The 18022-nt window shown below is 43.6% G+C and overlaps 1 long non-coding RNA gene across 1 annotated transcript; it reads right to left on the bottom strand.

Annotated features, from left to right (window-relative positions):
- Positions 1-1082: 1082 nt before the first annotated feature.
- LOC123097439 (uncharacterized) lies at positions 1083-4628 on the bottom strand. Its single transcript, XR_006447192.1, has 3 exons — positions 4130-4628; positions 3200-3315; positions 1083-1535 (listed from the first exon to the last, which is right to left on the bottom strand). It is a non-coding gene; the product is annotated as an uncharacterized lncRNA (long non-coding RNA).
- Between the last annotated feature and the right edge of the window lie 13394 nt (positions 4629-18022).

Here is an 18022-nt window from a genome sequence, read left to right as displayed (position 1 = left end):
TGTGAATGTTAGGAATATCGGTGGGACTGACTGGAACAACTCGGTGGGACCGATGTGCTAGGGTTAGGGCACAACCTCATCTCGGTGAAGGCGATTGCTTGAACTCGATGAGACCGATTTCAGCAAAGATGAAACAGAGAGTTGGTCAAGCAAACTCGTTGGGACCGGTTGAACATTTTGGTGAGACTGAAATAATTGCAAAAGGCAACAGAGAGTTCGCAGGCCCATCTCGCTGAGACTGAGATCCATATCGGTGTGACCGAGGAGTTAGGGTTTCTGGCAGTGCCTAGGTCAAGTGAACTCGGTGGCGCCGGATAGATCATTTCGGTGGGGCTGAGTTTGATTTTCAGTTTTGGATATATTTAGAAATGAGAAAGTGGTTAAGGGTTTTTTGGAGCAATATCACTAAGCACTTTGAGCAAGTAGACTATTAAGCAACACCTCATCCCCTTTTAGTAGTATTGGCTTTCCAATGGACTCAATGTGATCTTGGATCACTAAAATATAAATGAAGATTCTTGAGCTTCTGCCAATGTGTGTCCTTAACATTTTGAGGGGTCCACATCTTTAGTTCATGTCATGCCAATCATTGAACTTCCTAAAATAATTAACTTGAATGGATATTAGTTCAATGAGCTATATAGGTCGCCGCGGCAGCAGGGCATCGGGGGGAAGGGGGGCGGGTGGAAGAGTGGGCAGTTCGTGGCCTAGTGTGTGGGTGTTTTTTCTTTTTTTTAGTTGTTTTTTTTTCTTTTTTTCTTTTTTTTAGTTGTTGGTTTTGCAAGTTCGGGAATATCAGATCGCTCTCTATATAGAGCCGGCCGTGTGTGTGTGTGTGTATATATATATATATATGTTAATATTATTTGCACCGTCCGATCAAAATAATAATGGCTGAGATTTAAAGGTTTTTCCGTAACATATTAGTGTGTACATACCAACATATTGAACTATCACGTTGTCACATATACAGCCCATCCAATGTAATTAGACTAGGCAAGGAAGCGTCAGCACATAAAAAACGACTAGGCAAGGAAGCGTTAGCACGTAAAAAAAGGTAGGAAGAGTTAGGTTCACGTACGGGCCACTTCAAAAAAAGGTTCACGTACGAGCATCAATATGGTAAAAAAATCCTGACACGTTGCATACAAAAGAGATGTCCAGGTTTACGTCCTACAGTTCTACCGAAACCTCAAAGCCATATGCCTCTCGAGCAGTCCAGGTTTTAGGGTTTATGATGATCTGCCCTAGGGCCGAGCTATTCCTCCTGTGCAACTGCAGCTCACCTCCTATAGATCCACCGAAACCCCAAAACTATGCCTCTCGGGCAGCCGAGTTCTAGGGTTTCTGATGGTCTACTCTAGGGCCACACTATTCATCCTGTCCTGTGGCTGCAGCTCACATCCTACAGCGCCACCAAAACCTCGAAGCCATGCCTTCTGTGTCCACTCTCCACAAGATCTTCTCCTCAATCGGTTAGGTGTTGAAGATTCCGCCTCCCGAGCAGCAACCAGTCGCGTCTCATCATCCTGTTCCTGTCCATAGGAAAACACTTGACAAGAATCATGTCGCAAAGAAGGAAGAATACTATCGTGCTATCTTGGAGTTGTGTCATACACAGGTCGATCAAGGCATGTAGGACTGTCTGCAAGAGGATAGATCAGCATGGTCTACAAGCATAGTAAGATGACCACCAAGGATGTGACTTACAAGTGGCATAAAGAGAACCAAATCGACCCCCAGATGCAGGTATTACTTGGCGTAATAACAAAATTGTTTGAAACATGGCCCTATCCTCTTTCTAGATTTAATCAACTCCTCGCCCTCCTCTGTCTAACAGTTAGTTAAAATTTGGACATGCTTGCCAAGTGTTTGACAAAATGTATAAAGACATGTATATCCAATGGTATTTTTAGCAGATCATTGTGCATATTAGATTTACAGTTTGAAAAAGGATAAATTTATGTATACAAGCTATCCTTAGGACTAATGCGTAAAGGTCCTGAATTCAGGATATAACAGATCACATATTATACAATGTGTTAGTAACAGCAACTACTATTGTTTGCAGAATTTTTATGATATACAAGATGCTATATGCAACTCTTATCGTTGAAAAATGAGCATAATAGATTATTTTTGTAGTCATTAAGTAATAAAAGCTATTGTATTATGTGTAGATTTTTCCTAGAAGATGATATGTGTGTGAATCCTTATAAATTCAAGTGATTTCCATTAATTCTGAAATTTGAATGGTAAGTAAGAGTTGATCTCAGTAATCAGTTCATCCATTTGAGTTAAGATATTTTCCATAGGTCACCAATGTACAATTTGCATATTTGATCCCTGCATGCATTTTCTAATTACATTCATTTTTTTAATAATTCTAATTACATTCATGTTTACTATGGAAGGACTATTATACATTTATCTGGGTGGTCAGAGACAATCGTACTGTTGCATGTTGTTTCAGTTCTGCACCTGAAGGCTATATTCTACTAGATATGTTCCAATCAGTCTAAGTTTCTATGACAATAACTATAGTTTTTCAGTGTCTAATATAAGTGAAAGGCAACGCTACAATTCTATTGCACAATTTTTTTCCCTGTACAACATGCTATATGCTATTTCTTATCGCTGCAAAATGAGTCTAATAGATTATTTTGTAGCCCTAAAGTAACAGTAGCTATTTTGTTGTCTGTAGAGTATTTTTGTAGAAGATGACATATGCGACAAGTGATTCCCGTAAATTCTGAAATTTGAAAGGTTAGTAAGAGCTGTTCTAAATCATCAGTTCATCCATTCGGGTTCAGATATTTTCCATAGGTCATCAATGTACAATTTGCATATTTAATCCTTGCATGCATTTTCTAATTACATTCATGGTTACTATGGAAGGTCTACTAAATTCAGACATGCACTTTAGTGAGTTTAATGTTCTTGGTAACAGCTCTTCTGTCTAGCCTTTTCAGTTGAGGAGAACAATGAAAAAAGCTCCAGTGTTATATGCATCACCTACAACACATGCGAAAACTCTATTGCATATCAATTAACACATATGGACCAAATTCAGTTAATAAATGCAAGCCTTTTTCTTTTGTCTTAAAACACATATCATTAATATAACTTGCTAATACTATATGGTAACAACAAATAGAAAGAATACACCTTTTTATCAAACTACAGGGAGGAAGCATACCTGTGACGAATCAGCCGGTGTGCAGCAAGTAGTAATGATGCAAAGTTGTAGCACATTACATAGGTGGAAGCTGACAGAAGTAGCAAGCCCACAACACGCCTCCACCCGTGGACTCTCTACAAGACAATGAAATATTGAACACTTTTTGCTATACAAACTTCATATAATTAATATGGATGTGTTGAAGAGACAGTAACCAAAGTTCAGCAGAATGTTAACTAAAAAAAAGTATAAGCTCAATTCCCTAAAGCAACGCAAGGCACATCAATGGCAAGATAAATAATTCTACAATTTATATCCTAGAAATAGTCAGAATGTACGAGCTTATTGTCTGAATTATAATAAAACAGAAGAACTAAGTAACTCAACCTTATCTCTGAATAAATTAACAGATCAACTAAGCAAACAAGCTTTTATAAAGTACATATATACTGTGCGCAAAAAAATAAGAATGCAAAGGATGTTGGGAGAGTAGTAAGGCAGTCATACCCATCCTACTACTCTGCCATAGACGACGAGGAACACTATGAAGAACATGGCTGTCGAACCCGACGGCACAACTCTCGGCCCAGTGGCACAAACAGGAGAGCAACGCCACTCAGCAAAACGGATTTATCATATTCTCCAGTGGCCTCCCATGCGACCGCTTTGCCTCATGACCTCGCTGCTAGGGGCGCAGAATCTGAAGGCTGGAACGCGTGCCCCAGCCTCGGTCCGATCTGGCCTCAAGAGCATCTCCTTCCCAGCTTTAGTGATGCACGGGCAGGCCAGTGGATGGATTTGGTGCAGCCACTCGCTTTCACATGGACGAAAAAATTTCTCATAGCCATAGAAAATCTCCATAAAAAACCAAAATCCGCGCCATTCCTGGAGCCTAGAAGACCAAGCATCTGGGAAGGGAGGAGAAGGAATGGGAAGAGGAGAGATTACCTGGAGAAGAGGAACCGCTCAGGTTCAAAGGGGCCCAACTCCACGGCCATCCAATTGACGGCGGCGGCGAGCAGCAGGCACGTGTGGTCGAGCTGGAGGACCTGCCGTCGCCGAGAGCATGCAGCCACCGCACTCCGCCGCAAATCCCCCTTCTCACCCCGTCCTCCTCCCTTGGCAGGATCTATCAACGAATGTGGATGAATCTATGGATCGGGCAAGGAACGGTGAAAAGGAACGGGAGGAGAACGAGAATTTGGGTTTCTCTTTTTTTGGCTGGGAAGGGTAGCACGCTGAGTCGTTGACCCACGGTTAGCTGGCTGTAACTTACAGAGTACTATAATATATCACTCCGTTCTTAAATATAAGTCTTTTACAGATCTCACTATGGACCATATACGAATCTACAAAGATGCATTTTAGAGGTAGATTCGCTTATTTTGCTCCGTATATAGTCCATAGTAAAATCTCTACAAAGACTTATATTTAGAAACGGAGTACTTATGAAGTGAAAACTAATATTTATTAGATTTTTCTATTTCATTTATTCACTCCTATATTTTCATTTCATTTCTTACACAATTGGGTATGTTACGTACAGAATATATTGTGGGGAATTAGATCCAGAATTTTCTCACAAAAAAAGAAACATAATTCAGTATTCCATGATGGATTAGGAACATGTAGTAAAAAAATAAAGAAAGAAAATGTTGGGCATTCACACAAAATAATTTTTTGGCAAACTAAAATAATAGACAGAGATAACTGAAACAAAAAGAATAGTATGAAGAGGAAAAATGCATATGGAGGCGCTCAACTGAAACACAAAGAATAGTATGAAGAGGAAAATGCATATGAAGGTGTTCAACTAACAATAATTATAAACTTCTGAGCAATGTCAAAGAACAAAAAAAAAATACATGTCCATATGAGTAAGAAAAATAGCAAACACATCTCAATTATAAAAATATAAAATATACCAATCCTAGCCGCGTAATTAATGGTTGAGATATAAAAATAGATGCGCGATAAATATACTTGTGCGGACAAACAAAGATGGGTGTATCGATATAGGACGTACCGATTTGGACACGAAAAGCTATATGAGGCACACCATTGCCGTGGGCCAACAGCCCATCGTAGCAGCTCACGAGAGAAAAAAACAGGCCAGGATAGAGTCTGGCTCGGAGACACCGCATATTCATGTCTACACGATTCTGAAAAAAAAAACATGTCTACACGTACGTGATAATGAAGGGTAGTCTCATTTAAAAAAAATGATGGTTTTTCCTCATACAAATCGGATTGGGTGTCAATAGTAAATAGGTGTATGAGAATCATGCCCTAGGCATTTAGAAAAAAACATCCATGCGAAAATAGCATAGTATGAATGCGATTTTCATGAGGTCAAATTGAGTTTTCTATTTGGCATCTGGTATTACAACCCGACTAAGTTTACCGCGACACCTCAAGTGCATTGCAGCCCGTTTTCATTTGGCGTGCAGGTTTGCTGCCGCTCGCAGAATCGAGCAGTGGACATTACGTGGCGCCGAAAGATCCCGAGAGAACATTCGGTCGGTAGAGTTTCCTTTTTCTTTGCATATTACTCAGATAGAGTTGAGTCTATATAGAAATGATTATGGTATTTTGACTCTCAAGAGTAATAAAATTATAACGACACACTTTTGTAAATTATAGAAAACAACATGCACAGAATTGTGGCATGCCATATTACCTCAAATTCTTTGTGATTAAAATTTCTATCTAATTTTATTTGATTTCAGCACAACAAAAGAAAATATTCTTTCGAAGATATTTGAGTCCCATGAAAAATAAATTTGTATAGCGAAAAACCCTTAAACGAACCAATCCTCCAAAATGTTAAGAAAAATATCCTACAAATCGAGGAGTCTGTACAGAAGACAACCATACTATCCGCGCCACACATTTAAACCTACAAAAGATAAAAATAGAAAAAAGAACATGTCGTGCAAGCAAACCGAAATATAGATCATTAAAGTAGTGATCTAAACACTCTTATATTTCTATACTGAGGGAGTAGTTAGTTAAAGCAAACAAACTTCTATATAGATAATACATTTCCTATGCATAAACTTCTCACCATGATCGATCATATGCACATGAATTAAAAAATACGTGCACGTGGATTATTGAATAATGAGACGGATATATCAGTGCAAATTCCGTCACTATTTCAGTCATAAGGTATAGACGATTATTTGGTTATGTAATATAGCGATGTGGGCTGACTAAATCTAGAAGAATACAAAATGCAACTCTTTCTACTCCGTGAGAAAAAAATCTCAACATCACGATAGCTCATAGTATTCTAGAAGTGTCACCGGAGAAAAGAAAAACAAAGTTATTGCACTAAGAAAATATACTATACCCCGTCATATGCACCTGAATTAACATGGAAGAACATATGTATCCTAACCAAATATTGCAGTGTTCAATACTATGGGTATTTCATCTATAAGTTCTACATACATGTTTTTGGTTAATTCATACTATGATTAAATCTAGAAAGTACAAAACCAAAATATAAATTTGCTAGACATGTATTATTAAAATAATTGGAAGGGACAAAAAATGATCGGCTAGGGAGTCACTTCAAGAGTACCCATATAATGAGGCAAGTTACTAACCACATTATGGTCCTTTATATTAGTATCTCATGATCCTTACAAACAAACTAATACGGCTAATGAAAGGATTTTACTGAAGTTAGACAATTTTTTACAACATATACATGCTTTCTCTTTTTTTGTGGGTAATCAGGTGGTTCTATTGAATGTTACCAGCATTACATTCAGTCAATATAAGCTCACAGATATAACCTGGCCGACACTGCATCCAATAAGCCGTGCTACGGACCGTGCGAGCATAATTGGCCAGACAGTGTGTGAACCCTATTTTCATCTTTTTTTAAGCACCCGATTTTGATCTCTTAAAATCTTAAGAGGCTTAATCTCCCTAACCGCTATAAAATTCTTAATCTCCTTGACTAAATTACCAAACTCTGACTTGAGAAGCGTGATGTATAATATAGAACACAGTGCTACCATTGAATCAGATAGTACCAGAATCGGAACAATTGAGCATTTAAGAGCAAGGTTCATCCCTAGCATGATTTCTTGGAATTGGCTTCCATGGCATTCTTGCAACTTTTCACAACATATACATGCTTTCTCAATCATTCTAATATATTGAGCGATAATTTGTATGGTGCAAGTTTCCAAGGGTAAAAACCATTTTTCTATCAAATTGTAAATGTTTGCCAAAGGTATTACAAATCTAATAACTACGAAAACATAAATAACAACATACAAATCTAGCCGCGCAAATGCGCGGGTCACACCGCTAGTTCATGAATATAATCAAGCAAGCACACATTAAGCATAATATGATCAAAGCACATGGCCACATAAGTATCTCACGAGCATAGCACAAATTTGAGCATAGGAATCGAACAACCAAATGACCAAAGTAATAAGAGTAACAAAAGAAACCAACAAAAGCAAGAAGCACTCTCTCTCTCTCGAAGCCTATGATCTATACGCTTTCTCCCCCTTTGGCAACAAGTTACCAAAAAGTTCGAAAACGTATAGTGTTATACGACACTCTAGGCACGATCTCCGGGAGATCCTGAAGGGGTCTTCTGGCTTGTCGCTCCGGTGTGCGTAGATGGCATGGAGAGGAGGGCATTTGCAAATGCCTTTGAAGAAGTCTATGGAGCTGGAGGAGTTGATACTGGAGGTATAACTATGGCAGTGGCTGCAGGTGCTGAAGTTGTAGTCCTGGAGTCTCTAGCAACTGGCACAGCTGATGATCTTTGTGCCCTCGTCACTCTCTGGAATTTGTCTATCGTGCGTCTATCATCCCTGTCCTTAGCATCCTCTTGAAGCTTCTCCATAGCAGTTTGGATCTCAGTGACCTTCACATCTAGATCATGGAATTTAGTCTCAATGATCCTCTCAAGATTCTCCTTATTTTGAGTCAAGGTGGGCAAGCTCTTCTCAATTCTCATGGTGGCCTCAAGCAGATAATTGAGTTCAACTTGCTTGGTCTTGAGATTTGCAACTGAAGCATCTGGGCACTTCCTGCTTTTGCAGCCTTTGCTTTCTCTATCTTCTCCTGGGCAGCTGCACAAGTAGGATGAGAAGCATCCATGACAACCTCGTTGTCCTCAAAGTCTGTAATCAGGGGGAAGTGCTCTCTGTCCATTAGATATGTCCCAGTTCCCATTTTGGAGTTAAACAATGTATGAATATGAGGGGCATATCCACAAGACCTCTTCTGGTGTGCAGCTGTTCTCTTCACAGTTTCTACTATCAAGCTCATCAAACAAGTTGTTCTCTTCACTTTGAATTTATGTGGAACATCAAACAAGTGAAGCAAGTTGATGAAGTGACCACGAATCATCCTATGATCTCCTGACTTGGGCAAAAGAGTGTGCCTCAAGATGGTGTTCATGGTGGTGAAACCAGCAAGTAGATAATATATGGAGCCAAACTTGTGTGTCTCTAATGCAGTATCAGGGATTGGCTTGTACATGTTAGCCATGGAGTTGTGATCCTTCCTAGGCTTACTGTACACATCAAGATCATCTTCAGCTTCCTCTAGAGCATTGATCAACTTGGCCCATTCTGAGATTGTAGACTGATATCTGGTTCCTTCTGTCATCCACACTATCTTTCCATCAAGCAAGAGTGGGCTATGGAGTAGAATTGCATTATCATTTCATCATTCCACTTTGTCAACTTTTGACCAACAAACGTGTCTACCCCATTCATCCTGAAGATCTCATGCACATGAGGAAAGTAGTCTTCATTTGAGTCAATGTACTTCCAGTCCACCCATTTCATGTCACACACAATGGGTTTCTTGTCCAATAGGATAGTCTCATAGAAGTCCTGCTACTCCTTGGTGTGAAAGCGGTAGTCTACAACAGTCCTCCTCCTGGTGGCATAAGGATCGGTCTTCCTCCATAGTCTCAGACCTGCATCCTTTCTCAACTTCATGTTCTCTGCCACAGGATGATCACCATTGTGGTCTGGAATCTTGGGCCTGAGCTTCCTGAGCACTAGTGGCTCTTCTTCTTCTTGAACTTCAGGCACTAGGGCCTTGTTATTTTCAGCAGCTGAGATATTCCTGGTTAATCTCTTTGGTGCATATGGCATGGGGGCTTGAGCTCGAGCTGAAGGCTTGGGGGCAGACTTGGGCTTAGAAGGAGCAGCCCCATTCCTGATGGCACCCCCATCAGCTTATGAGTCTTTGCAGGAGGTGCAACAGGCTCTTCCTCCTCCTCTTCTTCTCCCTCATCCATCATCATGGATGGTTTGCCTATCACTCTGGCAATGGTCTTCCTGGCCCTTTCATTCCTCTTATTTCAACCAGCAGCCTCTTCCTCCCTTTGGCTCAACTGTAAACTCCATGGTTTCTTGAGTTGAGGCTCTGGCCTTGGACATTGGAGTCCTCTTAGCATGTGGCTTCTTGGACAGACCAAGCTTTGTGGCAGCAGCAACACCATACTCCTTCTTAAGTACTTTCTTCTTGGAGGTCACTTCCTCCTCAAGCACAAAATCTTCATCCTCAGATTCAAATGTCCTTTTCTTCCTTTGCCTGGTAGTTGCCGTAGGCAAATTGCTGGGAGTGCTCCTACTCCCATCATCATAGCTGCTAGAGGGACTAGTGCCCTCACTGAGGTTGAGCTGCTCTTCAGACCTATCCTGGCTGTCACCGCCCTCTGTCAAAGCTGCAACTGACCCTGTGAATAGTTGGGTGTAGATAGAGTAGATGAGCATCACAAATTACATCTTATTTTTCAAAATTATTGAGACAAAAACTTAATTTTAGTTTTCTGCAGAATTCCTTTCGGAGCTACAGATTTGACAAACGCGGTGACGCCGAAGCACTAACAGAGTCTAAACACACAGTTGCGGTCAGACCGAAATGCAGTCCGGTGACTCCGAGATGCTAGGGTTTCATAGAGAAAGTGATTTCGGTCTCACCGATGAGTACACTTCGATCAGACCGAGTTGTACTTGTGCAATGGCCAGGGCCAATCGGTGTGACCGAAACCCTCAGATCGGTTGGTCCGAGATGGGTTCGTCGGAAACCTAATCCTATGTTTTTGCATCAAATCTATTCTATGGAATTTGATTGGTGGATAGATTGATCTCATACGTGGGAAGAACAAAGGCATTATACTTTGTGCAAGAATCAGAGCAGGAAAACACAAAGGGTCAAATCCGTACCCTAACTTGGCAGTGGATTTGCTACGTCTGCAACGGCGGTGAGGATTCCATTAACGGCGGTGGAAACTAGCAGTGGAGGGTCACTTGAGACGACGGCGATGATCCAGAGAGAAAGGGCGGTAGTGCTGGGGGTGAGCTCATGCGGTTTGAAGTGATTTCCAACCGTACGGGTATGCGGGGAATATATACCTAGGCGTTGTCGGTGGCGCCGAGTTGAAAGACTCGGTGGCACCGAGATGAAAAACTGCTAGCAGTTGCTGCAACTCGGTGTGGCTGAATGGTTCTAATCGGTGGCACTGAGATGAAAACCTAGATCAACGAATTGGATAAGTCGGTCTGACCGAAAATCATTAAGAGGTTTTGGAAGTTAAGCCCTTAACAGATCGGTGGCTCCGCGTGCTCCTCACCCGAAGAGTCCGAAAGTTACTTGTTCAAACTTTGTGATGTAGCATGAATAGAGTTTGAGACGAGAAAAAGCATAGATAGCTAGAGGGAGTACTTAGGCATTCTTGTCCATCCATTTGGCAAAAGGAAAAAAAATCAAACAGTCAAAGCAACAAATGGATGTCCTCGAAGGAAGAAAAATTATGCAGCCAACATGCTCACGCAATAAGATGGAAATAAAACATGTGGCAATGCATGCACATATACTCTAGCATCTATCAAGCAATTGGAGATGACTAGGTCATCTATATATGAGCATATTGACTTAGGAGTCAAATGAGAACATTTGATTGTAGGTCATACTCATCGTTTAAGCACAAGTGGGGTTACCACTTTTACATAAAGCATTGTTGTGTTCACATCATTAGAGTTGTTTTAGCTCAAGTTTTATAGCAAAGCTCCCCCCAGATGTGATATCCCCCCTAAGAGGGATGAACTAACCTTGGGTTTTGTCGATGATGAATTCATGTAGGTGTTGAAGATGTGGATGCTCAATGTTGATGTAGATCATTTGGAGCAATCCATTAGAGTGTTGCACTTTCAATACCTACACGGGTTAGTCCACAAGGAACATTGAAGAATATCCATAGACATAGAATGAAACACACATATGATGATGTCCATGAAAGCATTAGGTTACCTTGTCCCTTGTCTTACCAACAAGAGGGTTTGTGACTCCATGAACTAGTGCAAGATATGGAAATTGATTGCACTTGTCCTTGCCAAAATGAATGCGGGTGAAGTATGTTGGCGGAGTCACCCTCAAGAACTCTCTAGTTCTTCTTCCTTGGGATCCACATCAATTCGATGGGAATCCTTGGATTTGTAGTCGTACTTGATGAAGTAGAAGTTGATGTAGTCTTGGGAACCCACTAGACCATGGCCTTAGGAGCTTCTTCAAATGAATCAATCTCTTCTTGAAGCTTGTCCTTGCCCTTTAGCTTGTGGTCTTGTGGTGGAAGATCATCTTGAGCTTGTGTTCCCTTGAAAGAAGTGGGGTCATACTTCTCTTGTTGAGGAACAAACTTCATCTTGGGGTATTGATCTTCTTCCCACTCAACTCCATTGGCATTGAACTTTCGTTCAAAACCAACACCTTGATTCTTCCGGTGCCTTCCTTGCTTGCATACAATATCCTCAAATTGCTTACTTCCGGCAAGGCTCTTCTAAACACCTTTCTCTATAATTCCCTTCAATAAGCTATTTTCTTGCTCAAGTGTAACTTGGCTAAGAGAGTCATTAGTGGAATCAGAGAACTACTAGAAGCAACAATATTGGATTTAACATGATTATTGTTACTACTAGAGGAATAATCCTTCTTGTTCTTATTGCTAGATTTTACTTGTGGCATATAAGTAGACAAGAGGAGATGTTTGGCAAGATATGAAGAACTCTTCTTTCGAAGATCATCATTGATAGCTCTTAAGAACTCATGCTCTTGCTCTAAATTTAGCTTCTCGAAGGGTAGCTTCTCAGGAGTCTTTAGGAGCTCTCTATGATCCTCTAGAGTTGTTTCATGAGCTAACTTAAGAGTATTTAGTTCTTTATTTAGACGCTCAATCTCCTTCTTATCATTGTCATTCGTTTCATCTTGATTAGCATGAATACTAGCAATTTCATCATAGTTTTCATCACTAGTGTTGTCAACAAGTAAATCATCATCACCTACCAAATCATCTTCATCACTATTGATATCAACATACCCGAGGTGTGATACCTTAGGGCCTTTATCCATGAAGCATCTTCCAATTCCTTCATTTGGTGAGTCAAATATGTCATAGGAGTTGGATGACACAAGTGCAAGTCCGGCAACACCTTCATCTTGAGTATATTCAGAGTCGGAGTGATAGCTTCTCTCAGAGTAGTTGTCGGATTCGGAACCTGATACCCATTCACAATTGTGAGCTTGATGTCTTCGTCTTGTGTATCTCTTTGATGGCTTGTCCTTCCTTTCCAAATCCTTGCTTCTACGAGAGGGTCTTCGTTCATAACGATCATCTCTACTCCTTCTATCTCTTCGTGGTGATTCATCTCTTTTACTTCTCCTCCTAGGTTAATCTTCTCTTTTCTTGTAGGGAGTCGTACACTCATTGGAATAGTGTATGGGTGTTCAACAACTATAGCAATTACGATGACGACTAAAAGATCTTTTGTCATTGTAGGACCTTGACTTGGAACTTCTTTCTTTGCTTCTATTCTTGTAGAATTTGTTAAAGTTCTTCACCACTAAGTTCAATTTTTCATTGAACACTTGTTTCTCACTTGATGTTGTAGGAGCATTACTTGAAGCTTTACAAGCACCACTAGACTTGTTGTGGAGCTCTTCCTTATCCTTGAGTGACATCTCATGAGCAACAATTCTACCAATGACTTCCGTGGGCTTGAGATCTTTGTAGTTGGGCTTCATTTGGATCAAGGTGCACACATTCATATTTTCCATCCAAGGCTCTTAGGATCTTCTTGATGATGAATTTGTCGGTCATCTCTTCGCTTCCTAAGCTGGCAATCTCATTTGTGATGAGAGCAAGCCTAGTGTACATCTCAGCAACTCCTTCACCATCCTTCATCTTGAACTTGTCAAGTTGACTTTGAAGCACATCCAGTTTGGATTTTTTGATGGACTCAGTACCTTCATGCATATCAACCAAAGTATCCCAAATTTCCTTTGAATTCTCAAGGCGGCTGATTTTGTTTAATTCTTTGGGGCATAACCCTTTGAAGAGAATATCGCAAGCTTGAGCATTGTATTGCAACATCTTCATTTCTTCCATGGACGTTTCATGATCCGGTTCTTTTCCATCCTCGAAGAAATCACCTTGCAAGACAATGTGCACAATAGCCCAAATGGCGGGGTTATGGCCAATAATATGCATTTTCATCTTATGCTTCCAACTAGCAAAATTAGTACCATCAAAGTAAGGACCTGTACAGCGGTAATTTCCCTCGCTAGACGCCATACTCTCCTAGGTTGTGAAACCAAGGCTATGATCACCAAAGCTATGTAAATCAAGGAAAATGGAGACCAAAGCTCTGATACCACTTGTATGATCGAAAGTAGATCTAGAGGGGGTGATTAGAGTACTTGACCAAATAAAAATCTAACCTTTTCCCAATTTTAGTTGTGGGCAAATTTTAGCAATTTAGCACAAGTCAAGCAATCAACCTACACATGCAATTTTAGGAGTGTAGCAGCGGAAAGTAAAACATTGCATACGAAGGTAAAGGGAAGGTTTGGAGAGTGCAAATGCAATGATCACACGGAGATGTTTGCTATCGTACATCCACGTTGATGGAGACTTTAACCCATGAAGGGCAATGGTTGCACGAGTCCATGGAGGGCTCCACCCACGAAGGGTCCATGAAGAAGCAACCTTGTGTATTCCACCATGGCCATCGCCCATGAAGGACTTGCCTCACTCGGGTAGATCTTCACGAAGTAGGTGATCTCCTTGCCCTTAACAACTTCTTGGTTCAAATCCACAATCTTGTCGGAGGCTCCCAACCGACACCTAACCAATCTAGGAGACACCACTATCCAAAAAGTAATAAATGTTGTGTTGATGATGAACTCTTTGCTCTTGTGCTTCAAATGATAGACTCCCCAACACTCAACTCTCTCTCACATATTCGGATATGGTGGAAAGATGATTTGAGTGGAAAGCAACTTGGGGAAGGTGTCGGCAGAAACGACACCTACGGGATCACGCGGATCCCTTCTACGGTTTGGCAGGGAGGAGGGGTGCGCAAAGAGCAGGTCTAGTGATCAACACGATGGGTTTTTACCTAGGTTTGGGCCGCTCAACAGCGTAAAACCCTAGTCCTTCTTGAGTGTATATTCTGTGTTCTTGAGCTTCGGCCAGCCGCTATGCATGCAAGCTGGGCCGATAGGTTCAAAAGTCCCAATCCTTCCCCAGTATGCCTTGGGCCTCCTTTTATACGTTCAAGGGGCTGCCACAGCGGCATACAGGAGGTGGAAAGTAGCTACAGTGCATATGCTTATCACTGGCATCCTAGGACAAATGAATTAAATGCGCTCGTTACGTGTCCTCTAGCTTTATCGGGGACGGAATAGAGCCCGTCCTATCCGTCGCCGCCTCTCCCTGTCTTGACACGCATCCAAGCTGACGAGGCATGCAATGCCAGGCTGGCTGGCTAGTCGCTGTGCTCGAATGGTGGCAGGATCTTCACGAAGATCTGCATGCCACCACGCAGGTGCTTGCCAGACTGGCAAGCCAGTCGCTGTGCTGGAGTGGTGGCAGGGTGGCGGAACCTTGTACTCCCCCCAGCAAGGACTTTGGTGGGGGCTTAGCAATTCTTCCTGGCAAGGATCTTGCCGGGGCCTCAGCTTCTTGTCTTCTTTTCTCTAATAACTTGGCTTGACTACTTCTCTATTGATCTTGTTTTTATCCTTGATCGCCCTCTTTAGGCCTTGCCACAGGTGTGGCTACGACTGCCCGTGCACGAGTACGGGGTGCTAAAGGCCTAGACTTTAGTACACGGACAAGAGCCCCCGGGCCTGGGCCACACACACGGGTGCAGGGCAATGTTGGGCTAGGCCCAAACAGTGCACGGGCACGCGTGGCAGCGGTCGACTGCTGTAATCTTCTCGCCTGTCGTGCTCACAGCGGCCCGTGAATGGCCTTTTTCATGCCTCCTGCTACGCCTGCCTTTTTCGCAAGGTACGCCGTATGCATGGCGCGGGGTAGGTGGCGGACGCGCGGGATATGGAAAGGCGTGCATGGCAGATACCCACGCGCCTTTGATTGGCGCGAGGAGGGAGGTCGACGACTCCACTTGTTGCCAATGGCCTTAATGAGCCAGACTCGAAGGGGCCCTTCCGAGAAGGTATGGAGCCAGCCCCCAGCCCTTCCTGCTTGGCTATAAAAGGGGGATCGGGAGGAGAAAGAGGGACATCCCTTTGTGTCTTCTCTTCTTCTCTGTTCTTCATCCACCATCATGCCGAGAGGGCATGGTCACGGCCGCCCCCCTGCGGAGGCGATTAGATCTTCCTCTCGCCAGAGAGCCGCGGCGGTTAAGGAAGAGCCAAGTGCCCAAGGCGGAGGTGCTGGACAGGGTCGCGGCCGGCGAGGTTGTCGAGGCAGAAGTGGACGTGGAAGTAGAGCACCTGCGGCGCCGCCATCTCCTCCCGCTCCGTCAAGTGGCCATGTCGGAGACACGATGCTGGAGTTGATCTTGCAGCTGCGCGAACCGCCGCATAGCCGTCTTCGCCTTCCTGAGCCGTTTGCGAGGGTGCTGGAGGTCGACCAGCCGTCGAGGTTGAGGCTTCACATGAAGGGATGTTGCAATGGCGATATGTGGGCGAACGTAAAGTTCCCCGTCCCTCATGTAATGCTTCTTCGACACGGTTGGAAAACCTTCGCACGCGCCCACTACCTGATGAAGGGGCACATCCTCCGCTTCAAATTAGTGGAGGCTGACCTGCTCTCCGTCAAGGTTTTTAGGCGCTCGGGAATCTGGTTAGGGTGCTGTGCGGAGAGCTCGACCGACGACAAGAGCTCCTCCTCGAGGGATAGCGACGAGGAGGAGACCGATGGGGAGGACGACGGGGACGGGTCCAAATAGACGTGGGCGCACCGTCACCAGGCGACACCGGCAGCACCATCATTTGCATCTGGTCTTCTCCCCGGCAGAGCGATTTGCCGGGGGATAGTTCTTGGGGGTGACTTCTCAAGCCAGCTCCTTGAACTTCTCGGGGCTGCCGCTTCTGGCGGCTGGCTCTGGAAGGCCGGAGAAGACAAAGAAGGCGGGTGGCGGGCCATCAAGTCGGAGTACGATGGCAATGACGCCTGCGTCTCGTATTGCCGGTCTGCAGCCTCATCTTTCGGCTCCTCCCCCGACACCATCATCACCAGCCCTCTTCTGGACGGCCGCCAGGATGTTCTCTTGGTGTCTTCTGCCGCGTGCACCTCGCCTAGGCGCTCTTTTTGCCCACCCGCTATCTTCATCCGCTTCCTGAGGAGAGGGACAAGAAAGGGATTACGAACATCTTATCTTTTTTTAGATCTTAAGCCTACGGGCACTTGTCGAATTTAAACTTTGTAACCCCTTGCTCATGCTTACATTCCATATGAATTGTATTTGTTAATCAACATATTAATGAATAAAAGGGTGTTTGTCGGGTTCTTTTGTGCGTGAGCGAGGCTCACACCAAGGAACGAGTCCTTGTTATCTTTCTAAGTAAACAACGTCACCCGGCAACAGGCCTTGCCGTCCTCCCGCTTCATACCACGAGTACGCTCACGCCCTTGGTGGAGGTAGGGGCAAAGTAGGATTAGGCCCTTCATCTGTCCCCCTTCCACCGAAACTACAACCAAATTCCAGCCCAAAAGGGATTGGGCATAGGAAGGAGGGAGCACGGTGGCATGGGATCGAGCGAAGTTTCGTACGTTCAAGTTTCATACGAAAGTACGCAGCGGGAAAAAAGGAATTATCTGAATCTGCTGCCCCCGGTAGCCTTGGCCTGCCGGGGTCGGGGTCTTAGTTTGTCTCCTTTCCTCCAAAAAGTTTCGCTGAAGCGCCCGTGCAGCCTACGAACCAAAAAGGACTGGAAGGGACAAAAATACACACACTCGACCTCTATGCTAGGGGTTAGTTGCCGCTAAGCACTATGAACCCTACCAGAGAGAAGCTCAACCTAACATGCATGCTAATTCTTAGGGCGCCAGTGCTTTGTTTATTCATCTGTTGCTCAGGGTCTATGCCTGGCTTTGTACAAAGGGTTACATGCCTTCCCGGCAAGGCTTGTACAAAAGGTTGTCTGCCGGGGGGCCCGGCAACCGCGCCTTACGTGTTAAACTTGCGAAGATGTTCTATGTTCCAGGAGTTTCTCACTGGGATACCATCTTCGGTCTGCAGGCGGACTGCGCCGGGCCTGGTGACTCGTATTACCCGATAAGGACCTTCCTACTTTGGCGTCAACTTGTTGGAATTCTTGGCCGACTGAACACGCCGAAGAACAAGGTCGCCTTCCTCAAAGCTTCCGGCATGAACCTTGCAGCTATGGTAGTGGCGCAAGGCTTGCTGGTAGCGCGCAGCTCGCATAGCAACCTAAAGACGATCTTCCTCAAGGAATGTAGCGTCATCTTGCCGCAACTGCTCTTGCTCAAGCTCATCATAAGTGAGCACTCGAGGTGATCCGTATGTGAGTTCT

The sequence above is a fragment of the Triticum aestivum genome, chromosome 4D (assembly GCF_018294505.1).
Source record: "Triticum aestivum cultivar Chinese Spring chromosome 4D, IWGSC CS RefSeq v2.1, whole genome shotgun sequence".
NCBI lineage: Eukaryota > Viridiplantae > Streptophyta > Magnoliopsida > Poales > Poaceae > Triticum > Triticum aestivum.
This window is presented reverse-complemented; position numbering and strand designations above follow the sequence as displayed.